The 27,631-nt window shown below is 45.7% G+C and overlaps 1 protein-coding gene across 1 annotated transcript in view; it reads right to left on the bottom strand.

Moving 5' to 3' along the window:
* LOC129713546 (zinc finger protein 609-like) overlaps positions 1-27,631 on the bottom strand; it is a 183,494-nt gene that overhangs the window by 81,194 nt on the left and 74,669 nt on the right.

Raw genomic sequence — 27,631 nt, 5'->3', positions numbered from 1 at the left:
GGGGGGTTATTCTCTGCCTCAAGAGGCAGTGGAGGCCGATTCTCTGGATGCTTTCAAGAGAGTTAGATAGAGCTCTTAAAGATAGCAGAGTCAAGTGATATGAGGGGAAGGCAGGAACGGGGTACTGATTGTGAATGATCTGCCATGATCACAGTGAATAGCGGTGCTGGCTCGAAGGGCCGAAAGGCCTACTCCTGCACCTATTGTATATTATTATTATTATCTATTATAGGCAGATGATGGACAAGGGTTACAGATGAAAAGGTGTGATACAAAAGGATTGCAAAAAGTTTCAAATTGTGAGGCTGGAGGAAGGAATGTAGGTGGAAGTGGAGGGGAGAAATAGGTGCGAGTCCACGAGGCTCAGGGGAGAGAGAGGTTATTGGAGTTATTGAAAAGTGGAGAATGTATCAATGTTGATACCTCTAGGTTGTGAGCTACCCAAGCGGAATATGAGATGTTGTTCCTCCAGTTTGTGTGTGGCATCTGGGGGGAGTGGAAGTGAGAGCAGAACAATGGGGCACTGATGAGGATACATTTATGAGCAACCAAAACAAATATTTTGTTTGTATTCTATTTTCCACTTTAGTTTCTCTGCTGGTGATGAGAGTCTAGAAAGTCTGGCTGTTGCAATGATTGTTAAATATCATTTGGGTAACAAATATTGACAAAGGCAGCAAAATAAGGTGGAAAGGAAAGAGAGCCTTGAACAAAACAAAGTGCTGGAGGAACTCAGCATGTCAGGCAGCATCTGGGGAGGGAATGTTTCTAGCCGGGACCTATCTTCACTCTGGATGGTCCCCGACTGACACGCGCCAGTCCATTTCCTCCCCAGGCGCTGCCTGACCCGCTGGGTTACTCCTGCACTCCGTACTTGGTGAACTAAACCGACGGATAAGTAAGAATCAGCAGGAGGACAGCAGTTAGCAAAACCCCAAAATTGCCACTCAATTACAGAGCCGCGGATGTAATGCAAAAGGCCAGGTTATCAGAGCACAGAATTATACAACAATGATGGAAGTCTTTCAGTTCTGAATGCCTCTGCCAAGTCCAAGTCAAAGTAATTAAACCTCACTCTCCTACTCTTTCATAACCAGCTCATTTATTTTCCCCTTTCACCCGTTTACCCAATTCCCATTTAAAAGTTGTCAATAATGTCCAATCCAAGAAGCTCTGGTTGTCGACCTTGCTCCCATTATAAAAAACCTCTCTTACACTCCCAACAAAACCATTCATGGCCTTGACCTCTTATAAAACAACAGCTGGTCCACAAAGAATCCCTTCTACTTGTACAACTTGTGTCATTAATACGGACACACAAGGAACTGCAGTTGCTGGAATCTCGACCAAAACACAAAAGTACTGGAGTAACTCTGCATTTATGGAAGGAATGGACAGGTGGCATTGCGGGTCGGGACCCTTCTTCAGACAGATGTAGTTGGGGGAGGGGGGGGGGGGGGGGGGGGGAGATACAGGGAGCTGGAAGTGGGGAAAAGCCTGGCTGACTTCCAGGCAGCAATGAGGGAATGCTGTTGAATCTTTTGGTGTAGACTTTAAGCAGAGGCACTGTTAGCTTTCTCGAGCAATAAATTACCATTGTATAAGGAACCGACTTAATCCTTGCTGAATTGGTTGGAGGTGGATATAGATTTTGTCCCACTGTTTGTTAGCGAAATGTATCACCAATATGGACTTCCTTCACCAGTCCCCCACTCAGGTTGAAGTGGCCGATTCAAACTCGGGAACCAACCCGTTCACTCCCTCAATCAATTTTTAAAGCATTGGCCAGGCAATGCAGGAAAAATGTTCCCGATGTTGGGGAGTCCAAAACCAGGGGTGAGAATAATGGATAGCCCATATAGGCATGAGGAAAAACTCTTTCACCCAGAGAGTTGTGAATCTGTGAATTATCTTCCGCAGAAGGCAGTGGAGGCCAATTCACTGGATGTTTTCAAGAGAGAGTTAGATTTATCTCTTAGGGCTAAAGGAATCAAGGGCTATGAGTAAAAAGCAGGAACGGGGTATGGATTTTGGATGATCATCCATGATCTACTCCTTGTACCTATTTTTTTAATGTTTCTATGAGGCATCTGGATAGCACTTTTTAATATTTAGGAAGTAGTGAATTATTTATTTAGTAGTCAGCTGAACATTGTAAAAATATCTAGCTATTCCACAGCTGGACATACGTGTACAGTGCTCGGGGCTGGTGAAGACCCCACAGTGCTCTCACACTCTGTGTTTTGCCACAATCAGCTATTCAGTTGCCTACTTCAACTTTTCAGTTTGGATTTGATATAATTTTTACTGTCCCTTGGGACTTGTAGGGTTGAAAGGGCACTACTTGTTCAAGCTCTGAAACGCCCAGCCTCCAGAATACTTCAGAAAAAACATGTCATTTGGTAACACATGTACAATACTGCAGAACTGTCAGATATTAGAAAATAGACACAAAGAGTAACTCAGCCGGTCAGGCATCAACTCTGGAGAAAAAGGATGGCTGATGTTTCGGGTCAGGACCCTTCTTCAGGCTCAAGATATCAGGTCCATTTTCTACCAAATTTAAAGACAAATGAATGTGCAAAGTTTACAGATCTAAACGGTGATTAGTCCAAGAGGCTTTTTTCCTGGAAAGGTTTCCATTCTTGACTGAAATCAAATGGTGTCACACAGGAAAGTGACATCATCCAGCTCGGACACAAAGCTGACACACATCCAATACTTTCCTCTAATGTTCACCACCATGAACATGAGATCAGCAGGCCAGGGGCAATATGGAGTCAGTGTCAGTAATAGATTGTGAAAGTGCAGTAGATGAAAGCCGAGTGCAAGAAGGTCTTTACCACTACAAAGTGCAGCAAGACGTCAATAAGGTCATCCCTTAATTAACCTGCTACACTAAAGGGGAAAAGAACAACAACCTTTACTTATAAATCAAGTCATCCAGTCTTGGTAACATCCGTGAGAATCTCTTCTGCATCTCTTTCAACAATGCCATGCTCCCTCCAGCTGGGCAAACAGAACTGTACACAATGCTCTGTGTTGTTTCCCTCACGACTTGTGCAGTTGCAACATAATGTCCCATCTCTTGTACTCACTGCCATGACCAATAAAGGCAACTGTGCCTTCTTCACCACCCTGTCCAAAGATACTAGAGTATCTTTGATCCTGTCTACCTTTGTCCCCACTTTCAGGGTACTATGTATCTGTTCCCCAGGTCTCTCTGTTCTAAAACGTGCTCCATTTACTGTGCAATTCCTGCCCTGGTTTAACCCACCAAATTGCAACACCTCACACTTGTCAGAGTTAAAGTCCGTGCCATTACGGGTACTTTGTGCATTCTCGCAGTTCATCTGGATCCAGTTGCACTCCATGGAATACATGGATATCATGGATGGACGAGGTTATACTTTGGCTATCCACTGTCCTAGTTCCTCAGAAATATCCTCCCCATGGTCACGGCTTTCTCCAAATAATTCTCCAATTGTCCTGAATGTATTGATGGGAGCATTCACTTGTTGCGTCTGTACATTCACCAATCTTTCTAAATAGTCAATCAATCCCAACCAACTCTCTTTTACTGAAGAAGGGTCTCGACCCGAACATCACCCATTCCTTCTCTCCAGAGATGCTGCCTCACTCCATGTTGAGTTACTCCAGCATTTTGTGTCTATCTTCTTTTACTGATGTGCTGTTAAGGTGGATTACTGGGGCGGAAGTGCAGATTGATCGCATCCAATGTTCTAAGGCAGAAGACAACAAATGATTGTGCTGGAGGCATTCACTGGGTAAGGCAGCATCTGTGGAGGAAATGGATCCAAAGAGCTGTCTAATAATCAGTCTGAAGAAAGATCCTGACCCAAAATGTCGTCTGTCCATTCCCTCCATAGATGCTGCCTGACACATGGAGTTCCTCCAGCACTTTGTGTTTTGCTCAGAAATTCCATATCTGCAATTTTATTGTGTCTCTGGAAATATTGTGTGACTTTCCAGGAAAGAATGATTCCAACTTGCACAAGTGCCAAGTCACCAAATGGGTTTGATGGGGATATTCGCCAAGAAATTGTAATAACTGGGGAGGCGAAAACAAAACAGGGCTGAGAGATGATTGATGGTTTTATTCTCAGCTAAAGGTCCTTTAATGACACCGTAGCGAGCCAGTCAACGTGTTTCCCATCCACACTGGTGAGGCTCCCAGTTAGGGGCTGCAGAATGTAGGCACGCTATTTTTAACAAGACTGAAAATTGCAATACCAATAGCCCAAGGCAGCATGAAGATGTTTGGTCAATAAAACCTCTGCCTGCTGTATTGTAAGCAGATGAAATAGATTATGTGCGTGATTATGAATGCAGCCCTCTTCCACTCAATGTACCATCTGCAGATTCCCCGGTTTTTATTTGGAAAAGCCGCTGGAGTTTGTCTTGAATGGTTTCCTCTCGGCTTCTTAAGACACTATTTTCTATATATTGATCTTGTTTCACAAGCAGTTGCCAGCTGTGTACCCACATTCACTGGCAGATCCTACTGCAGCTACACAACTTTAGCAACTTGATAACATCCAAAATCAAAATGGAGTGTGTACGACTCCAGAATGTAGTGATTTCAGGCATTGTAATTAGTTGGGTTTTTAAATGAGCCATAGTGGGATTTGTCTGATGAATATTGTGCAAAGCAGATTATTGCGTACAATGCAAGTTAGTGCACAATAATTACTTGAGAATCAAAAATAATCACTTAAAAGCTAGTGCTTGGACTTATGAAACGTCAATGAAGGTATAGGTTCTGGAAGCAAGAGCAGTCTAATTTTGAGCAATATACTCTGAGGTAACTTTTCAAAGATTACCTCAGAGAAGCAGCAACAGACAAATATACCGACTCGCAGATTTGCGTTAAATGTCGAACTATATTTCACAAAACCACTCAAACCGACAAAGTGCTTGCAGGAAGTGTACATTTAAACTTTAAGGTTAGTTCACTGAGTGTGGCATAAGAGCTGGATTTACAGGTGGACATGGTGTAATGCTGCAGTTATAGTGAGGTGATGTGTGTGTTCACTGGTCACACCTGGGTTCCATCATGGGTGCTGCCTGTACACAGTGCTGCATGTACACAGTTTGTACGTCCCCGTGACCTGCATGGTTTTCTCCAGGTGTTCCCGTTTCCACACACACTCCAAAGACGACAGGTTTGTAGATTAGGAATGGGTGACGTTTCAGATCGAGACCCCGTCACCATTCCTTCTCTCCAGAAATGCTGCCTGTCCCGCTGAGTTACTGCAGCATTTTGTACCTATCTTCGATTTAAACCAGCATCAGCAGTTCTCTCCTGCACAGGTTTGTTGATTAATTGGCTTCGGTAAAATTGTCCCTAGTGTGTGCAGGATAGTGTTAGTGTGTGTGGATCGCTGCTCTGCATGGACTCAGTGGGCCGAAGGGCCACTGTATCTCTAACTGAACTAAATGGCATGGGCCACCAACATTTAGAAAATCGCAATTCAATCCAGCAGTCAAAACAACACCAAAAAACAGTCCTACAAATGTATCTTGTTTTGTTGAGAATGTAACAAGCAGATGGATAAAGGAGAAACCAGATGCAATGCATTTGGATTTCCAAAATGTATTTAAAGAGGCACTGCATAATACTTTACTGCAAAGGTAAGAATGTATGGCAGTGAGATGTATTAGCGTGGATATCAGATCAGCTACCTAACAAAACATTGGGAGAAACGGGTCATTTTTCCAAGTTGAAAACTAGGGGGTGCCTAAGGAATCAATGACGAAGCCTCGACTGTTTCCAATCTGTTCCAATGACTTTAATGATGGAGCCCAAGTCTATTGTAGCCAAATATGCCAATGATGCAAAGCTGAGGTGGGAAAGCAAATCACAAAAGTAATTGGGAATGGATGAAATATAAAATTAGGTCTTTCTGAGAAAGAGCCAGTGGTGTGACCACTTTGGCCTCCTTATATTAATGATGTTCGTGCATTGGGGGGAGGAGGTAGGATCGAGAGCGAGAGAGACAGAGACAGAGACAGAGACAGAGAGAGAGACAGAGACAGAGAGAGACAGAGACAGAGACAGAGACAGAGACAGAGAGAGAGAGAGAGAGAGAGAGAGAGAGAGAGAGAGAGAGAGAGAGAGAGAGAGAGGGAGAGAGAGAGAGATGACGGTTGATTTCTCAGAAGATGTTGCCTTATGAGCTAAGGCTGAGCAAGCAATGCCGAAATTTATCGAAGTTTACTGGAATAAAGGATGATCTGACTCAATCATTAACATCTGTCGAATGACTTTAGTCTTTCAGGGGGCTTCCAGCAATAAAGCACCTCACTCACAATAAAATACAGGCAGAAAATTGAATGCAGAATGCCAGCAAGAGTTACATCGATATTAAATGTGAGATAGCAAAGCCGAGAAATAACATATCTAACGCACGTTAAAAATGTAACACCGATCCTTGTTAGAAAACATTCTGATTGAAGATACCAAATATCTCTGTTAAAAAAGATGAGCCTTTGAGAGGGTAAAGGAGAAGTTACGTACAGGCCTGAGCTGAGGGGTGGTGGAAGCAATGCTTGATAACATGGGCATAAAAGATAGCAAGATCAAGCACTGGTAACACAAAGAACCGCAGATGCTGCAATCCTGAGTAAAACGCAAAGTGCTGGAATAACAACGGTTTAGGCAGCATCTCTGGTGAACTTGGATGGACAATATTTTGGGTTGGGATCCTTGGTCCGATTGGGCATAGGGAGAGTAGGTACCCACTGCAGGCATGCACACAAAGTAGACGCATGCAAGCACATGCACACATTAGAGATACAGTGTGGAAACAGGCCATTCGGCCAACCAACATCGCGCCCTGCTAGTGTATGGCGAACATCCCATACACTAGCACTATCTCATACACTAGGGACAATTTACAATTTTACCAAAGCCAATTAACCTCCAAACCTGTACGTCTTTGTCGCGTGGGAGGAAATTGGAGCACCCGGAGAAATCCAACGTGGTCACAGGGGAACGTACAAACTCCATACAGACAGTATCCGTAGGCAGGATCGAACCCAGGTCTGGTGGAGAGGCAGCGCCACTGAGCCTCCCCATAGATCTGCCATGGATAATAGACACAGGCGACAGAGCCTGATCACACACACTCTCTGTATATACCACATGCAGTGTACGTTGTCTGCTAATGTCCTCTATCAGCTTAGTGAAATGTAACTCTGACCTTTAGAACGGAGCAACAAGCTATTATCCACAATTCAAGAAAATCATTTTCAACTAGAGGAACCACTCAGATGTGGCCACTGCAATTTACAGCAACATATTAATCACTATTATATGTTCTGTCAGAACCAGAATCATGGTGTCCCAATTCTATAACGCGCTTGGGAGCCAGTTTATGGAAAAACAGGTCAATAAAACAGGTTTTTAAATTATGTAGTTAAACAAAATAAAAAAATCTTGCCGGATTGGTGGCCTACTTAGATAACTCAAACTTTAGTCATGTTAATTATTCGATAAAACCCTTTTAGCCTTTGGCATTGCCCCCAGCCCAGCCAGACAGAAACTCAATGTTTTCCAAATAAATTATCCCAATACAGACTCGGAATGAGGGCAAATCTCATTATATTCCAGCCACACAGCTATTCAATGCCCGGTTATGAAGCACATCCCATCAAAGGTCCCTGGCTATCACCCAATGTTATTCATAATCAATATACAGCAGTCGCTGCAAAGGGCCGCAGAATCCTGTACTGCTGATCCATTACGTCCCATAGTCAAAGTCACAGCATGCTGCCCAGCATCATTCTCCCCACTGTATTGGACCTTGGCCATAGCCAGCTCAATCTATTTGCAGCAGCATTCATACTCCGTACATTCTTGGGTGTGCGGTGTGCAGTCCTGTGCTGAATAACTCCTGAATAATTGGGCAGCAGGGTGGCGCAGCGGTAGAGTTGTTACCTTACAGCGCTTGTAGCACCACAGACCTGGGTTTGTGCCTGACTACGGGTGCTGTCTGTCCGGGGTTTGTACGTTCTCCCCGTGGTCGCGTGGGTTTTCTCCGAGATCTTCGGTGAACACTCCACACTCCAAAGATAGGTATGTCGGTAAATTGGCTTGATAAATGTAAAAATTGTCCCTAGTGTGTGTAGGATAATGTCAATTTCAGGGATCGCTGGTCGGCACGGGCTGGGTGGGCCGAAGGGCCAGTTTCTGCACTGTATCTCTAAGCTAAACTCCAATGGTGGGTTGCACAGGGTTAAAGCCGTTTGGTTCAAGACAAGCTGCCAGCTCCTTGTAACAAACATAAAACACAGCGGAATAAAAGTCAGCAGTTAAGATGATGATTCACTCAGAGGAACATTGTGTTAATCAAAATCCATAATGAGATTTGCAACCTTTCTCTTGGAAGCATATTGTAGAATGGAGACTGGAGGAGGGGTGGGGTGGGGATTTGCCTTTCACAGTCTCTATCTTGTCGACAGGCAGGTCAAATATTATTCAATTAATAGATTACATGCAACTAATTTGACATTTCCAACCCCATAGAGGAAAGGACAGCTGCAATTCAGTTACAATCTAAAATACACAATAGATGTTCTCTTTCATAAGACATGCAGCAATTTTGAATTGTTAGTTAGTGAGGAAGGCAACTGAGAGATACGTCTTTACAATGGAGTTCAGTGGAGCTTGGAACGTCTTGCAGCCAAGAGTGGTCCAGGAAGAGACACTCTCAATTTGAATTTTAAACCAATCTTATCGAGGTGTACAAGATCATGAGAGGAATAGAGGGTAAATGCAGAGGTGCTTTTTTTACCCGGAGCAGGGGAATCAAGAACCAGAGGACATAAGTTTAAGGTGAGGGGGGTTGGGGTTTAATAGGTGCCTGAGGGGTAACTTTTTTTATTGCACAAAGGGTGGTGGATATATGAGTGGGAGGTAACATGAGGGGGAAGGGGTAACATGGGGTAACATGAGGGGGAACTTCTTTACTTAGAGAGTAGTAGCTGTGTGGAATGAGCTCCCAGTGGAAATGGTGGAGGCAGGTTCGATTTTATCATTTAAAAATAAATTGGATAGGTATATGGACGGGAAAGGAATGGAGGGTTACGGTCTGAGTGCAGGTAGATGGGACTAGGTGAGAATAAGTGTTCGGCACGGACTAGAAGGGCCGAGATGGCCTGTTTCCGTGCTGCAATTGTTATATGGTTATATTATATGGTTATATAGAATGAGCTGCCAGAAGAGGTAGTTGAGGCAGGTACTATCGCAATGTTTAAAAAACATTTGGACAGGTACACAGATGGGACAGGTTTAGAGGGATATGGGCGAAACACAGGCAGGTGGGACTACTGCAGATGGGGCATGTTGATCGGAGTGAACAAGTTGGGCTGAAGGGGCCGTTTCCACGCTGTATGACTCTATGAACATTCATTCAATGCAAAGAAAACGATCTGGAGAACGAGAGATAACCAGAGCAAGTGAGATTGGTAAACCAACCCTGACAGGAGATAAAGGGCAATGAGGAGAGGAGAGGAGAATAGGATAGTATGTGTGGCTTCAGCAAGAATGTAACAGATACAGTGGGTCAAGTTGATGGTGTGAACTTCAATGCCTCTACGCCAGGGATTCCCAACCTTGTTCGTCCCGTTTACCCCAGGTTTACTTTATAGCTTTAATAGCTTTATAACTTTAATAGCACATAACAATGCTATTTCACTTATTCATGAACAACTAATGATGAACAGATACCGGTATACCAGAACCAAACACAGTCAGTCAATGAGAAAAAATGTATAAATCCAGAATCAACAAATTTACAGTGTTTAAGAGGGAACTGCAGATGCTGGAGTCTGAAGGGTTTCAAATTTACATCCTGCTGCACCCGCTGAGTTTCTCCAGCTTTTTTGTGTAACCATCAACAAATTTACACCCTGGGTAGTCGAAATGTACCCCCTGTGGGTAAATGTACCCCAGGTTGGGAAGCCTTGCTCTACACTCACTGTCAGAGAAGGTGGGAGATTTAAGAGCTGAACAGATTAAGATTATTACTCCCGGGGAACAATCAACAATCTCCATTGGTAAGACTTTTAGCCTTTAAAATCCACCCTTAACAACTGATCCCAATGCCAAGGCATTTGGCAGAGTTTCGCAGTGTTGGTCCCTCTGTTTATCCACACAGATCCAGGTTCAGAACCCATTCAGCCCGGGGCTGACAAACTCTATAGTCAATGAGAAACAAGTTCCAGATCACAGCCTTCAGCTCTAGCTGGGTTAAACTTGCTTCACTCCCTCTGCTACAAGCTTTGCCACTGACTGGCCTATCTTCCACAATGAATATGCCAAATTCAGTTAAAAATCACAGATTTATTGCTTGGCTCATAGATCTCTCTTTGGAATTGTTCTTATTAAAAAGTCTCTTTGACCCTTCTCTCCATCAAGGCTGTATCAAGCCCAAAACTCAAGCAAGTGTAGCATCAGAACACGAGTGAACTGAGGAAGTCAGTTAAAATGTAGAGGTAACAATTCGAGAAAGGCCAAGCTCCAGCACGATGTGTTGAATCATTATTTATACAACACCTTGGCTTGCTCAGTATTTCTTACTTGGCAAACAACAAAGCTCTTTGCTGATTTTTGTTTGCCTCTTGGTCCAAGCATTTTCAACAAGAAAAGCTAGTGGAGGAACTCAGTGGGTCAATCATGCTGTGGAGGGAGATATAAAATGCTGGAGTAACTCAGCCAGCATCTCTGGGGAGAAGGGATGGGTGATATTCCGGGTCATCCATTCCTTCTCTCCAGAAAATGTTGCCTGTCCCACTGAGTTACTCCAGCATTTTGTGTCCATCTTCGGTGTAAACCAGCATCTGCAGTTCCTTCCAACACACTCTGTGGAGGGAAATGGACAGACTGCATTTTGGGCTGAGACTCTTCTTCAGATTGATGGAGTAGAGGGTAGATAACATATAGAAAGTGGTGGGGGGGGAGGGATCGGGCAAGAACCAGCAAGTGAAAGGCAGATCCAGGAAAGAAGGGGTTAATTGAGTGTTTTTGTTCATAATTGCAACATCTGCAAGCTCTTGTGTGTTGCAAGGATTTGAATCTCACAGACACATCATTGAGGGACTAGTCAGAGATCTTCTGAACGAGGGCCGCACTGTTTAAGGGGTTATCTCCCACAGCACTATCTCCCACATGGCATCGTACGGCACTATTTAAATAGTAGGAGAGATGCCTGTGTCCCCAACATGGCTTCTACAACCAGCATCTCCAGTCTGAAGAAGGGTCGTGACACAATATTTCGCTCAGAGATGCTGCCTGACAAGCTGTTACTCCAGCACTTTGTGTCTATCTCTAGATCAACTTTGTTTATCACCTCGTTATCTTATTGTATTTGGCTGATGCAACATCAAAACTACATTTTATTTCAAAATGGTTCAATATTAACTGTTCAAAACACAATTTAAGTAGTACAGTATTGGAATAAGAATGCAGCTTTTAACACCAGATTAATGGAGAAGCATTACAGTTCCAATAAACACCATTTATTATACGGAAAAATGGTTTTCAAATCTCCACAGAAGATCGTTATACAATGGCTAGAATCAAAATTGCTTTTGAAAATAGAAAAATAATCTTTCCAGCACACCCATGGAATGGTGTTCCATACCATTCGGTAGAAGAGCCTTTTGTCACAGTCTCAGTATACAAACACTGACATATTTTTCGAGGTTGAGCGTCTGAACAATTATCCCTCTCAAACATGACAGAAATGCAGATTGACAACACTCTGTGGATGAGTGGATAGAAACGAAACAAATCAAAATTTAAACCACTTGAATGTAATTTTGTACAAGGCTTAGAGACACAAGAGAATGCTGATGCTGGAATCTAGAGTAAAGAATTAATCGGTTTTTAAGAGCTCAGCAGGTCAAACAACATCTATGGAGACCACGGGATGGTCAATGCTTCGGGTTGAGACCCTGCATTGAGTATGTAGAGGGAAGAGCCCGTGTGTAGAAATAAGAGGGACAGGCGAGACAGGGACTAGTATGTAGGTGGAAGCACGTATGGGGAGGATGATGGGCTAGTGGAGACGGGGCAGGGAGACAGAGTCTGGGAGGTGATGGGTAGAATCAGATACGGGAGGACCTATGGGCAGATGCGGAGGTGAAAGAAGGAGGTTTTAATGACATGGCGGATGTGAGGCTCAAGGGAGAAGGTGGAATCAAAGATCACGCCAAGGTTGCGGGCCTGGGGAGATGGGGAGACAGTGGTGCCGTCGATGGTGAGAGTGGGGTTATTGATTTTGCTGAGTGTGGATTTGGAGCCTATGAGGAGGAATTCTGTTTTATCGCTGTTGAGTTTGAGGAAGTTATGTTGCATCCAGGTTTTTATAGCTGACAAACAGGTGTTGATATGGGAGAGGGGGGGGTGGGTGGATTTGGTGCCGAGGTAGATCTGGGTGTCATCGGCGTAACAGTGGAAGTCCAGGTTGAAGTGGCGGAGTATCTGACCAAGGGGGAGGATGTAGATGATGAAGAGGAGGGGGCCGAGTACGGAGCCTTGGGGAACGCCTTGAGTGACTGTGGCTGTAGCAGAGGTGTGGTTATGGAGAGAGATGAAGTGGGATCTGTTGGAAAGGTAGGAACGGAGCCAGCTGAGTGCAGAACCTTCAATGCCGAGGTCTTTGAGTCTGGTGAGCAGGATGTTATGGTATAATGTCCACGAGAGCCTCGGGATGACTCGCTAACGGCAGGTAAGCTCAGGAAGACTCGTGAAGATGTTTCAAAAATGTCCACGAGAGCCCCGAGTACCGACGAGTGGCCATTACCGTAAATCTCCGAGTTCAAATCAGGGCAAACTCAGGAGAACTCTTGGAATGAACTCGTACCGTGGGACAGGGCCATTACTAGCCTCTGAGTCAGCGTCATCCCCATCTGCCCGTCATATTCCATGCCTCATCTTGTCCCACCTATTGCCAACTAGCCTCTGCATTGTCTCCTTACCCGTACGTCTTTGGGATGTAGAGGGGAAAGTGGAGTAGCTGGAGGAAATCCACACGGCCACAAGGTGAACGTGCAAACTGCACACGGACAGCACCCAAGGTCAGGACTGAATCCAGGTCTCTAGCGCCTTGGTTCAATCCTGACCACGAGTGTTGTCTGTACAGAGCGTGTACGTCCTCCCTGTGACCGCGTGGGTTTCCACCGGGTGCTCCGCTTTCCTCCCACACTTCAAAGAAGTAGTTTGTTTGTTAATTCGCTTCAGTAGAAAAGTTGTTAAACTGTCCCTAGTGTGTAGGATAATGTTAGTGTACAGAATGATTGCTGGTCGGAGCGGTCCCGGTGGGCTCAAAGGGCCTGTTTCCATGCTGTACCTTAAAGGTCAGGGCTGAACCCATGTCCCGAGAGTAATGAGGCAGCAGTTCTACCAGCTGCACCACTGTGCCGCCCAAAGTCAGCCATAATAACTGCAGTAAAACACAAATTGCTGGAGGAACATAATGGGCCGGGCAACATCTATGGAGAGAATGGAGAGCAAATGCTTCGAGTCGCAACCTTCCTTCAGACTGGTTGTAGTCAGGGGGGGGATACAGGTGAAGGAGTTCTGATTGTCAGATGGGTGGAGTAAATGCCAATGGCTAGAGGTGACAGAAGACTGCAGGATGGATGTATGACAACTTTGCTTATGCCACAGTGTGATATTATAATCTTATCCCACCCTCTATCAGCAAATTCATTGCTGGCCAGCTGTCTGAGTGTTATTAAAAATAACAGTCCCTCTGCTCTATGCTTGCTCATCATCGTTAATGCTCTCAGAGGCTTATGGCTTTTTAATAAATGATCACATTCAAAGAGCACTGTCTGAAGTAATTGGATTTCCTTTACGATGAAACATTGTGCATTCATCAGCCACAATGAGGAATAGCAGCAAAGCAAATAGATACCTACAACAACAATGTTTAAAAGCTAAATGATAGGAGAACCTGTTAGATCACCAAAGATGGTCACTTATCTTGCCCCTGGTGTGTCACTGACAGCTTGCTGTGGGCTTTGAGGACCAGAGGACATAGGTTTAAGGTGAAGGGGAAAAGATTTAATAGGAATCTGAGAGGTAACTTTTTCACACAAAGGGTGGTGGGTGTATGAAACAGGCTGCCAGAGGATGTAGACAAAAACATTGGAGAAACTCAGTGGGTGAGGCAGCATCTATGGAGCAAAGGAATAGGTGACGTTTTGGGTCGAGACCCTTCTTCAGATAGCTGCCAGAGGTGGTAGTTGAGGCAGGGACTATCCCAACATTTAAGAAGCTGTTAAACAGGTACATGGATAAGACGGGTTTGGAGGGATATGGAACAAATGCTGGCAGGTGGGGCTAGTGTAGCTAGGACATGTTGGCCGGTGTGGTCGATGGGCCTGTTTCCACACTATGACTCTGGCTGGCAAACCTAAAGTTTTATGTATATGTCATACATGCTACCCTATCCCAAATCACAGCATTGCCAGCAAGATCACCAATACAATTCATGGACTGCTCGTCAGCTTATATTCATACAAGGATCACGCACGACCAGGAAGGTAAAAGAAAAGGCACAAGGTGCAGAAGTAACCCAGCGGGTCAGGCTGCATCTTTGGAGAACATGGATGGGCAAAGTTTCTAATCAGAACCCTACTTTAGACCTGACCAGAAACTGCCTATCTATGTTATCCAGAGATGCTGCCAGACCAACTGAGTTAATCCAGCACTTTGTGTTCATTTTTTGTAAACCAGCATCTGCAATCCCTTGCATCACCGTTTTACTACCAACAAGGTGTCTGATTGGTGATTATGTCCATGTTGTGCTTGTGAGGATGGTAGCATTCTCAGTTCTGTTAAAAAGTAATTGGTTCAAGTTGCTTCCAGCACACATAAAGTCTTGGATAATATACACAGGTGCATTATCAAGAGGTGCCACTTATCAATGATAATTAAACTGAGGGCTCAGACGGCCCTCTCAGCTGCATGAAAAGGATCCCAAGATCTTTAAGAAATAGTCAGACATAGTCTCGACCCGAAACGTCGCCTATTTCCTTCGCTCCATAGATGCTGCCTCACCCGCTAAGTTTCTCCAGCATTTTTGTCTACCACTAATTAATATCATTAGTGTCAGTCCCCACTGCATGATGATATTCAATTCAACACTGCTGCTCAAGTATCACTTTCCTGTTTTCGTCATTTCACCTTTCTTCCTGTGCAGGATCTCGGATTGAAGGTCACCTGCCACTCTTTCTCTAACTTAAGTCTTGCAGTTAAGTTCAGCACTTCGAGAGTGCACCACCAGCCTTCGTCGTTACAGCACGGGAACAGATCCTTCGGGCCATTTTGTTCATGCCGAACGCATTGCCAAATTAAACTAATCTCCTCTGTGATCCATTTCTAGTTTTGTTTATTGTTGTCACCTGTACCAAGGCACTGTGCAAAGCTTTTGTCGCGTGCGATGCAGTCAAAGAGAAGACTACAAATGATTACAATCAAGCCAACCACAATGTACAGATAAGCGGGTATAACATTTAGCGCAAGATAAAGTCCAATTAAAAATAGTTCAACGGTCTCCAATGAAATCGATGGGAGGTCAGAACAGCACTCTAGCTGAAGAAAGGACCATTCTGTTGCATCATAACAGATGGGAAGAAACTGTCCCTGAATCTTGAGGTATGAGGGTTCAAACCTCTGTGCCTCTTGCCTGATGGGAGAGGGGAGAAGAGGGAATGACTGGGGTGAGACTGGTCCTTGATTATGCTGCTGGCCTGGCCGAGGCAGGGTAAAGTGTAGATGGAGTCAAAGGGAGTGAGGCTGGTTTGTGTGACGGTCTGGGCTACGCCCACAACGCTCAGCAATTGCTTGCGGTCATGGATGGAGCTGTTCCCAAACCAGCCTGTGATGAATCCCAGTTAAATGCTTTCTACGGCGCATCTGTAGAAGTTGTCGAGGGTTGTTGGGGACATGCTGAACTATCCAAGCCTTTGAAGGAAGTAGAGGTGTTGGTGGGCTTTCTTGGCCATAGGTTCTATGTGGCTGCTCCAAGGCAAAGTGCTGGTGACGGTTTTTTATCGAGGAACATGCAGCTTTCGACCATGTCTATTTCAGCACCATCAATGTATACTGACTGCTGTGTGTGTACTGCTTCACTTCCTGCAATCAATCACAATCTCCTTTATCTTGCTGACATTGAGGGAGAGGTTGCCGTCATGGCACCTCAGTCTCATCGTTATTTGGTTTTGTCTGCGAGTTTGTAAATTGAGTGGGATTAGTATTTGGCTGCGTGAGAGTGTGTAGTTGGGGGCTGAGAACGCATCCTTGCGGGGCAGCAGTGTTGAGGATTATCGTGGTGGACCCGTCTGTCAACTATCCTCACTGACTGTTGATCAAGAAGTCGAGAATCCAATTACAGAGGAGAGGGCTGACTTCAAGTTCCAGGAGTTTGGAATTGAGCTTGGATGGGATAATGGTATTGAAAGCAGAGCTATTAGTGGATGAATTGGAGCCTGATGTCGGTGTTCCGGGGATGAGTCAGCCATGGACCTTGTGGCAGGAGACAAACTGCAGTGTATCAAGGCTGCTTGCTATGCACATGCCTAAACTAGCCTTTCAAACCACTTCATGATGGTGGATGCCACGGCCAATACACAGTTGTCATTCAGTCATAAGATCTTGCCTTTCTTTGGCACCAGGATGATAGTGGTCTTCTTGAAGCAGGTGGATACCTCAGAACAGAGTGGGGAGAGATTAAAGACCTTCATGAACACTCCTCCTCATTGTTCCAACCAGTTCCTGGGGACATATCCAGGCCAGTTGCTTTCCGTGGGTTTACCCTCAGGAGGGCCGATCTAACTTCTGCAACAGTGGCCCTGGGAAAAGGCACACTTGAGTCTGACAATGCATTGTTGATCAGGGAGGGAGAGAGGGCTGGGCTATCCCCAGCGATGCTGCCTGACCGTTTTGTAGCCCGGTTATAGTATTCACACCGTGTCACATTCCACAGGTGTTCGTGTGGTTATACTGGGACTCACATTTGTCCCGGTATTGTCTCTGAGCATTCCCAGTGGCTTTGCCAAGATGGTAACCACTTGGGATTTACTTGTACGCAGGTGTCTTGGTCTTCACCTGGCCACAGACCTCGCCTTCATCCATGGTTTCCAGTGGGGAAACACTCGGATTGCCTTCTTCAGCATATATTCCTCCACGCGCTTACAGAGTCCCTCCAGTCCCTGCATAAATGTGTGCGTCTATCTAAAAGCCTCGTAGAATGCCATCATCAAATTTTAAATGCCATAATCATATCCCCACTTGTGGCAGTGCATTCCAGACACCCATCACATTCTATGTAAATAAAACGCCGACAAATCTACATGGAACAAGCTGCTTGATGGTGTGGTTAAAGCAGGCAACATTACACTTGGATAGGTACATGGATAGGACACGTTTGGAAGGATATGGGTCATGCGCAGGTAAGTGAGCTTCACGTAGATGGGCATCTTGGCCGGCGTGGACGAATCGAGTTGAATGATCTGTTTAACTGAATCTGTGAAATGTGGAGAGAGAGAGAGAGAGAGAGAGAGAGAGAGCCCGGGCACATCGATGCAAGCTGAGCTTGTTTTTAATTAGACTGACAGGATATCCTGCTTACAACTTTCCAACAATGCCCAGTTGCAATGTCAATACTTGAATGATTAGCAATAAAGTGATTCAGGCAACTTGAGTGGAAATGTGGCCGAGCCTGATCTGCAAAATGATCTATTAGTTTAGCTCAAAGCTATTTACATTAGTTTTCATTAATGTATACGTGGGAGGAGAGACAGGGGGAGGGGAGGGAGAGAAAGGGGAAGGGGGGGGGGGGGGGGGGGAGAGAGAGAGGGAGAGGGAGGAGAGAGGGAGAGGGAGAGAGCGAGAGAGCGAGAGAGAGAGAGAGAGAGAGAGAGAGAGAGAGAGAGAGAGAGAGACAGAGAGAGCGAGAGAGAGAGAGAGAGAGAGAGAGAGAGACAGAGAGAGAGACAGAGAGAGAGAGAGAGAGGAGAGAGACACAGAGAGACAGAGAGAGACACACAGAGAGAGACACACAGAGAGAGACACACAGAGAGAGAGAGACAGAGAGAGACACACAGAGAGACACAGAGAGAGAGACAGAGAGACAGAGAGAGAGACACACAGAGAGAGAGACACAGAGAGAGACACAGAGAGAGAGAGAGAGAGACACAGAGAGAGAGACACAGAGAGAGAGAGAGAGACAGAGAGAGAGAGACACACAGAGAGAGACACAGAGAGAGAGACACAGAGAGAGAGAGACACAGAGACACACAAGACAGACACAGAGAGAGAGACAGAGAGAGACAGAGAGAGACACAGAGAGAGACAGAGAGAGACAGAGAGAGACAGAGAGAGACAGAGAGAGACAGAGAGAGACAGAGAGAGACAGAGAGAGAGAGAGAGAGACAGAGAGAGAGAGAGAGAGAGAGAGAGAGAGAGAGAGAGAGAGAGAGAGACAGAGAGACAGAAAGACAGAGAGAGAGAGAGAGAGAAGAGAGAGAGACAGAGAGAGAGAAAGAGAGAAGAAAGAGACAACGTGGAGAGAACACCTTGATAAGAAGATTATGCCAAATTAAATAGTTTGTTACAACCTGTCCAGTGCTGATGTCTCCCAATGTTCAGTCCCCACCTCCTCTCCTTCCCACGGTTGCATCAAACCCCGTGACGAGTGAGGATATCACACCCCAAGCAGATAATGGAACGGGCGCAACCTTGTAAACTGATACTTAGGTTGAAGTTATGCCAACATGCAGCCTTCAGTCAACCTGGACTGTAATATTCTCCTCAGGGGGGGAAAAAGAATGATGAAATTATCCGCTGGGAGTGATGCTGTTGTTAACTGGAAAGAAAGGGCAGAGCACAAAGATGCTTCTGTACTGAGTACTATAAACACAGCTCCCTCTCAAGCCTGTAGAGGATTTGAGATACTTAGAAATGAGCCACTGCACAGATTGAATCTTCTGTCAGGATCCATTTAATAGACCTATTTCCCAGAACTGAAATCAGTGGAATATAACACCTCCCAGCAACTTCAGTGGAACCTGAACTGCTTCCAGACATACTCAAAATACATTGATCAAAGTATTACACAAGATTAACTGGGGAATGAAGAGCCGGCCTCCTGGCAAGCGCAGGCTTTCAGTAACCACATACCCAACTGCAAACACAAGAGGAACCCTTTACATACGAGTCTGTGGAACAGCAGCCTGACCTACATGACAGTTTTACAAGGCCAGCTGTCACAGACAGAAATGAGAAACACTGGAACTCCTCCCCTTCCAATTTGCTGGACTGCATTTTTTCATTGCAATCAGCAGAATGATCCACCTTGGGACACAAAGTGGGTCACACATGACAGTGCACACTGCACCAACTGTGGCCAGCTTCCCAGCACCCTTCACTGTCTGACAGTCAAACATTTATAACAAACCCAAGTATATGCAGGACATGAATTTCCATTGACTTGTGGTGTTTTCTGGGATATACCACCCATACAAACACCCACACAATCACAACATTCCCAAGACCAAACAAGTCAGCATTCTTCAGATAATGAATGTCGAACATGCAGGCCCTCTCTCGTTGCTCCCAACTTGTACTTATACGGGGTTTGTTCAGACTTCACACCCATGCCTCTTACACTAACCCATCCACAAACTTCAAAATGTATTAGATAATTATACCGAGGCAGAGTTGCTCAACGCACTTATTGACGCATTCCTGGAACTATGCAGGGTAAATCTGGGTCACAGTAAGCAAACACAGCTCCATCTCACTTTCAAACAGAAGGTAGACACGAAATGCTGGAGTAACTCAACGGCCAGGCAGCATCTCTGCAGAGATGGAGTTAGGGGGCTGCCTGTCCTGCAGCTGTGTTTTTTTTCACTTTTTTAAAACATTTTAGTACGTTAAAAGTGTGTTAGTTGGGGGTCTAATCTTTTTATGTGTGGGGGGGGGGGAAAGAGGGGAAAACTGCTTTTCAAGTCCCTTTCCTTTCCTCCGAGCAGCATCTTCGACCCGTCCTCGCGGCCTACCAGCGGGGCCTGGAGCAGCGTTTCTTGTCGGGACCGGCCAGAACCTTGGCTTCGGCGGCGGCACATCGCTGGAGTGCTACCGTGGAGCGGACGATGCCTTGCCCGGGTTCCCGCTCTGGAGCTCCGATCTGCTGTTTGAAAATCGCGGAGCTGCGGGTCTGTGGAGTGGCCAGCCGCAAGCGGCGGCGCTAACTTTAACATCGTGGAGCCTGGGAACTCTCGCCGAGATCGCCATGTTGGAGCTCCGTCCAGCGCGGCCTGTTGGCTTCGGGAGCCGCGGTTTCCGGTAAGGAAGTGGCCGTTCCAGCCGCTGAGAGGGTTCTCCCGATGCCGGAGCACCATCACCCGGCGAGAGGGCCTAAAACATTGGCCCCCGTAGCGGCGACTGTGGAGGCCTCAATAGGCCCGACTAGGGGTGGACATGGGGATGGGGACTGGACTTTGTGCCTTCCCTCACAGTGGGAACCATTGTGGGGGGGATGTTTTTATGTTTTATGTTAAATTTCTTTATAATGCTATGTTGTATTTTTAATAGTGTGCTGCAAGGACATCTGAATTTCCCCTGAAAAGGGGATTAATAAAGTATTTATTATCATTATTATTATCATTAGAAGGAATGGGCGACGTTACAGGTCGAGACACTTCTTCTGACCAAAGATGGGCCACGACCAGAAACGTCACCTATTCCATTTCACCAGAGGTGCTGCCAGACCCACTTAATTACACCAGTATTGTGTGTCTATCTTCGGTGTAAACCAGCATCTGCAGTTCCTTCCGACACACTTTGAAGCCTCCGTCTCGGGTTTGTGATCATTCCCAGCCAAACTTAAAACCTGAACCCCAGCCCTTCATCTTCCATAACACACAGACTCCATCTGCAACTTCCACCTTGTGTTCAGGATGTTGTTCTTTGCCAAACCTGAGTAATTCCTCTCCTCCCCAATCAGAGTCACCTCTGTTATCAAACCTTGCAGGTCTGTGTAAAGATCAGCATTAATGTTACTGAACATTGAGACTACAGGTGTTTAAGAAGGAACTGCAGATGCTGGAAAATCGACGGTAGACAAAAGTGCTGGAGAAACTCAGTGGGTGCAGCAGCATCTTTGGAGCGAAGGAAATAGGCAACGTTTCGTGCCGAAACGTTGCCTATTTCCTTTGCCCCATAGATGCTGCTGCACCCGCTGAGTTTCTCCAGCACTTTTGTCTACCATTGAGACTACAGGGGTCACTTTAACCTCTGCAGTGCCTCCGATACTGAGGGGCAAGTCCCTGGCTTTTAGTACTTGGTTAACACAATGGCACCTGATGAAGAGTTGTCCTTGGAGGGATTAACTGCTGTTTACGATGCAACGTGGATTTGAACACAGCATAGACAGCTGGGCTGACGTATTCTCAGCTGGTTACAAAATGAATCCTGACAATATTAGCCCAGATCCAACAGGGCAACAATGACTGCAGCAAAAACAATTACCGATTCAGCAGAAGGGTCCCACTCCAGGAGAATAACTCATTTAGGAAACACATCATCCCACTGGTCAGCCTGGCTGTGACGTCTTGGGAGTTCCGTCAGAGCAGTAGAGTAGATGCCAGCTTTATTATGGATACACCAGCATTATCCCCTCACCTTGCAGTGTTTACAACATGGGACACATGAGCCAACAGTACTTTATTCCTGCATGCTGGCAGCATTTGATCATTTCTCTTCACCCCTAATACTTTACAGTCTGAAGAATGGTCTCGACCCGAAACGTCACCCATTCCTTCTACCGAGAGATGCTTCCTGTCCTGCTGAGTTACTCCAGCATTTTGTGTCCATTTACAAAGACGACTTCCTTCGTGTTAAGCAGAGGGATTCCTGTGATTCTGTAAAGCATTCTATAAATGCAACATCTTGTTTTATTTTGCCAAACATCTGGGTGGAATGTGAAGACTTTGTCATTCACAGTTACATTTGGAAGAGCGACTTACATGACATGACATCTCCGCAGAATAAAATTTGCACCTGTTAACAGAAGGCAACACAGCATTGAATGTGCGAGTATTAATGGCCATGCTGTACAACCTGTGCTCCAGTCACCCCCCCACTGTTTGCCATTGAATCATGATCTTGCTATCAAGCCCATGAGTAAGCTTGTGCACAACGACACATTCAAAGGGTGGCACAATGGCGCAACTGGTAGAGCTGCTGCCTTACAACCACAGTAACCTCGGGTGCTGGCTATGTGGAGTTTGCACGTTCGTCCTACGACCTTGTAGGCTTCCTGCGGATGCTCCAGTTTCCTCCCACACCCCAACAGTTTCTGGCTGTAACATATTCCTCCCACACTCTTGGTTTGACCCGAGCATGGAGAGAGTGGATGAGAAAGTGGGATAACATTGAACTTGTCCAAACAGGTGATTGATGGTCAGCATGGACTTGATGGGCCGAAGGGTGTATCTCTAAACTAGATTAAAAATCATGCACCTCGGTTCAGATTTGCACCGATGCAGCCCCTACCCTGCTGAATGCCTCCAGCATTTGTGCTTTTTATTTGGAAAATCTCTTCTCGGGAGCACTGTGGCGGTTTCAAGATTCGGTTCATTGAAAACAAAGGCTGACTGATATTTGGATATTGAGGGCTCTGGAGATACAGAAAGATATAAAGGCCAGACATGATCTTGATCAATGGCAGAGAAAGCATCATGGCCCAGGTTGCCTGTTCCTGCTCACAAGTCATATCTCCTGACAGGAAAGACCAAGAGATGCAGAAATGAATTAACCACAGATACCATGTGTTCCTGCTTTGGAAACCTTTCCACGAGGGGCAAAAAAACCCTCCAGTGCCACGCAAAGACCAAGGTGGGTAAAAAGAACAGAAGAGAACCAGCAACTCACACATATATCCTTGGGCCCAGCCTGCTGAGAGCCAAGATCAAATGTGTGTCCACCTGAGACACAGAGGCAGTTAATATAGATCAAAGGTTTGCTTTGAAGAACTCTTCAAACAAGATTCTGCCCACGAAGCCATCACTCAGTGTGTGATCTAACCCAGTTTCACCTCCACCCCAACTAAGAAGAAAAGGGTAATTCTATCCTTGCTGAAATTTAAAACTGTTTCATTTTTTACAAACTAAGAGCATAATCAGGCCATTGGGTAAATGCAGGTACCCAGAGGAGCAACTGCATCAGTCCTATTTCCCCTCTCCCTCCTTAGCTTGCTCAACTTACAATGTAGTCTCTCATTCTTGCCCACCAATACCTCTTTGGCTCAGATTTAGATTAGTCATTGGCCTATCTATACAAGGGGCAATTTAAACTAACCTACCCACACATGTGTGGGATGTGGGAGAAAACGTAATCACCCTGAGGAAACCCACGTTGTCAGAGATAATATGTTTACGCTGCACAGATAGCAGCCGAGGTCAGGATCCACCTGATCCTTGGAGTAATGAGGCAACGTCATGAAGGGAAACATAACGGAAAATTCACAGCCTTCTCTGCCAAATCTTGCAACAATGGGACATCCCAGGAGATAAGAGTTACTGTAGTTGTAACATATTCAAGAAGTAGGAGAAATCTAACTGTGGCAACTATAGATGGGATTTCCTGTTATCTGCCTTAAGGCAAGTCAGCACGATGGCACAACAGTAGCGTTGCTGACTTACAGCGCCAGAGACCCGGGTTCAATCCTGACCGCGTGTGCTGTCTGTCTCAAAATGGAGAAACCAAGAGGTTTGCACCGAGCATTGAGGCCCTTCATCGGGAACATGCTCAAGTCCTGTGAAAACAGATGATGGGGAACATTAAGGTGCGGGGAGCTGGATATTTGGCAAAAATCTCAGAATCAAAAGGATCATTTCCAAAATTATCCACTCACCCACCACAGCAAGCATTTCCAACCCTGCCTGTACTAGAGTTTTCCAGGTTTGTTATTGACCATCTCAACCATGTTAGCACCCGCAGAACCAAGTGGAAGCAAGTCAACGTGGCCCAAGGAACTACAACAACACCAGCAAGTAATGTCCCTTAAGTAACAGCTACTTTAGATCACAAACCTCAGTTTCTCTGGCCATCTCCCTTCTTTGTACTCACTTGTACTCATTTGGCAAGACTTGGAACTCTGCACGATCGTTTGCCTGAAGTCATATTCTGCTTCAAACTTTGATAGAAATCCAATGCTCTTCATGGCATGTTGTAATTCTCGGCTGTTTGCGCTCCACAATGCCACAGATCGCACTGACAATCTTATCACACAAAAGAGCACCAAGATGCGTCTCTACAGTTTTTCGTAGGTGCAGTTGCGATTTCTGTTTTCCCAAGCTTATTTTAGCACAGGATGATAACTAAATAGATGGAATTGTATACTTCCGATAAGTACAAGATCTTAGGGGCTTTCCGCTTGTCACAACTGACACAATGTCAGAAACTATTTGAGTAGCTGCTGGAAACCAAACCAGACAGCTAGAACATCTAATAAGCATGCAAGATGGCCAATCATTTTTGTTTTTCTGCTGTGAGAAGTGGAATAGAGGAAGATTGTAGAAAATATGGATAGGGATGTGGAACGATTAACTCATGATGTTGGGAGTACAGAAAAGCCTTCAATATCATACCCTGGGGAACAGGCTGGTATAAATGCAAAGATCACGTGATGGCCTTGCTAGTCAGGCTCTCTTCTACAGCAAAATAAACAGGGCAGTTCATAAAGTGAGCAGACCCTCTGCAGGATCACAAGGCAAAAGGGGTAATATTGAGGAGACAAAGCAAACTGCACAATCAGAAACTTAACTACATGTTGTTAATAAGAGCAACTGTATTAATGAATAGACTGCAGCTGTCCAGACAAAATCTACAGCCTAACTCAAAAATATCCGCACTTGGAAATCATAGCTGTTTCTTCCTCAAGGAACTTCAGATGCTGGTTCAAACCGAAGATAGACACCAAAAACTGGTGTAACACAACGGGACGGGCAGCATCGCTGGAGAGAAGGAATGGGTGACGTTTCGCATCGAGAAGGTCTGAAGAAGGGGTTTGACCCCACCCATTCCTTCTCTCCAGAGATGCTGCCTGTCCCGCTGAGTTACTCCAGCTTTTTGTGTCTACCTGCTGTTTCTTCTCCACAGGTGGCACGGTGGCGCAGCAGTAGAGTTGCTGCCTTACAGCGCCAGAGACCGGGGCTCGATCCTGACTATGGGTGCTGTCAGTATGGAGTTTGTACGTTCTTCCTGTGACCGCGTGGGTTTTCTCCGGATGCTCCGGTTTCATCTCAAATTTCGAATTGTCCTTAGTGTGTAGGATAGTGCTAGATTATGGGGTGATCGCTGTTCGGCACGGACTTGGTGGGCCGAAGGGCCTGTATCCGTGCTGTATCTCTAAAGTCTATAGGTACTGCCAAACCGGTTGAGTATTTTTAGCTCTTGTTATTTTTCACTGAGTAAATTTTTGCCATGAAGTTCCCAACTCCCCACATTATATTCCCTGCCATCATCACCTCCCACACTGCCAAACCCACTGTATAAATATCATCATTTCTTCAAGTATTTAGAAACAGAATACCACAGGGATTTAAACAAAAATGAAGGTATCTAGACCCTCAAGAAGCAGGTTTTGAGAGGGCGGGGTGGATAGGTTGTTTGCCACAGCTGCAGTTTAGGGTAAAAGATATGTCTGCCAGACCAGAAGAAATGAGATGTTGTGCATGGATAAGTACTGAAGCTTTTGTTGTTTACCACATACTCAAGTAATTTGAATTTAGAAATTGCAAAGATGATGTTGAAAGCTGCAGATAATGGGACGCACAAGGCAGAAATTCCCCCGGGCCAGAGGAGAACAGCAAGTTGCTACGGGGAGAAAAGGCGGGGACAATGTCAGAGTTCTTTGCTCCTTCGTTGGCCATTGGTAAAGCATCAAAAGACTGGAGGGATAGTTATTGTTGTTCCTTTATTTCAGAGGGCAACAAGGATAAGCAGTAGGCTTGGTGAGCCTGCCGTCAGTACTAGAGAAATGAATGGAGAAAATCCTCTGGGATAGGATTTACATACACTTGGAAAGGCAGGGGATGATCAGGAATAGTCAGCCTGGATTGTGTGGAATAAATCCCGTTTCACTGAACTGACTGTGAGAGCTTTGAGGAAGTAACAACAAAGATTGATGGAGACAGGGCAATGGACATTGTCCATGAGGACTTTTAATGAAGGCTTTCGACAAGGTTCTGCAGGGTAGACTGCTCCAAAATATTCAAGCATGTGGGGAGTCCAAGGAAAACTGGCTAATTGGATCTGAAATTTGGCTTAGTGGTAGCTGGAAGAAGTCAGTGGGTCAAGCAGCACCCGTGGAAGCAAAGGAATGGTTTATATTTTGGGTCAAGACTTCAGCACAGAGTGTAAAGGGAAGTTCGCCAGTATATAGAAGCGAGAGGAAGGGGTAAGACAAGGTCTGGTAGGTGATAGTTGGAACTAAACGGAGGAGGGTGGAGTGTGCAGGAAATGATGGGCATATGTAGCCAGGTAGTGTTGAATGAGGCTGGTAGTTGACAGGAGGAGAACACAAGAAAAGGAGGGGAAAAAAGGCACATTAAGCTGAATTGGTGGGGGAGGGGAAGAAGATAAGTGCCCAAAACCACATAACGGAGGGATGATAGGCATATGGAACCAATTGGGGAGGAGGGGGGGGGGGGGGGGGGGGGGGGGGGGGGGGGGGGGTTGAGGGGTTGATATCAAGGTAATAAGGAGTGGGCAGGAAAAAGCGAACATACGGAAGTCCTTGGGTGAAGTGGTGCCATCTTGAGCTTCTGGTTGCAAAGCATTTCAACCCCTTTCCATTTCCTCAGCCTTCTCCACTGCTACAGCGAGCCAGATACAAGCCAAAGCAACAGCACTCGTATTCCACTGAGGTAGCCTACAGCCCAGTGGCATGAACACTGACAGCTCCAATCTCCCGTAATCCACTCCGTGTTCCTTCCCACTTATAATAATCCAGTTGAGCAAAGTGTTGGCAGATGGAACTTAATCCTGGCAAGCGCACAGATAGGTGGGTGGGTGGTATTGGAGATAGTGAATATCGTTGTCAAAATTTGCGGCAGGATCTTGGTCGGTTGGGCAGGTGTGCTGAGGAATAGTTGATGGAATTTAATACAGAGAAATGTGAGGTGTTGCATTTAGTGCCATTAGTGGGCAGAACGTACACAGCGAATGTGGTGTGTTGCAGAGCAGAGTGGTCGAGGAATGCAGGTACATAGTTCATGGAAAGTGGCACCACAGGTAGATAGGGTGGTCAAAAAGGCTTTCGGCACAGTGGCCTTCATTAGTCAGAGTATTGAGTATAGAAGTTGGGGGGTACACACAAGATGCTGGAGTTACTCAGCGGGACAGGCAGCATCTCTGGAGAAAAAGAGTGGATGATGTTACGGGTCGAGACCCTTCTCCAGAGATGCTGCCTGTCCTGCTGAGTGACTCCAGCATTTTGCGTCTACCTTCGATTTAAACCAGCATTTGCAGTTCTTTCCTACACATGGAAGTTGGGGGGCATGTTGCAGTTACACAAGACGTTGG

Source organism: Leucoraja erinacea, chromosome 36 (genome assembly GCF_028641065.1).
Source record: "Leucoraja erinacea ecotype New England chromosome 36, Leri_hhj_1, whole genome shotgun sequence".
In the NCBI taxonomy this organism is placed as follows: domain Eukaryota; kingdom Metazoa; phylum Chordata; class Chondrichthyes; order Rajiformes; family Rajidae; genus Leucoraja; species Leucoraja erinaceus.
Note: the sequence above shows the minus strand (reverse complement) of the source record. Positions and strands in the feature narration are given on the sequence as shown.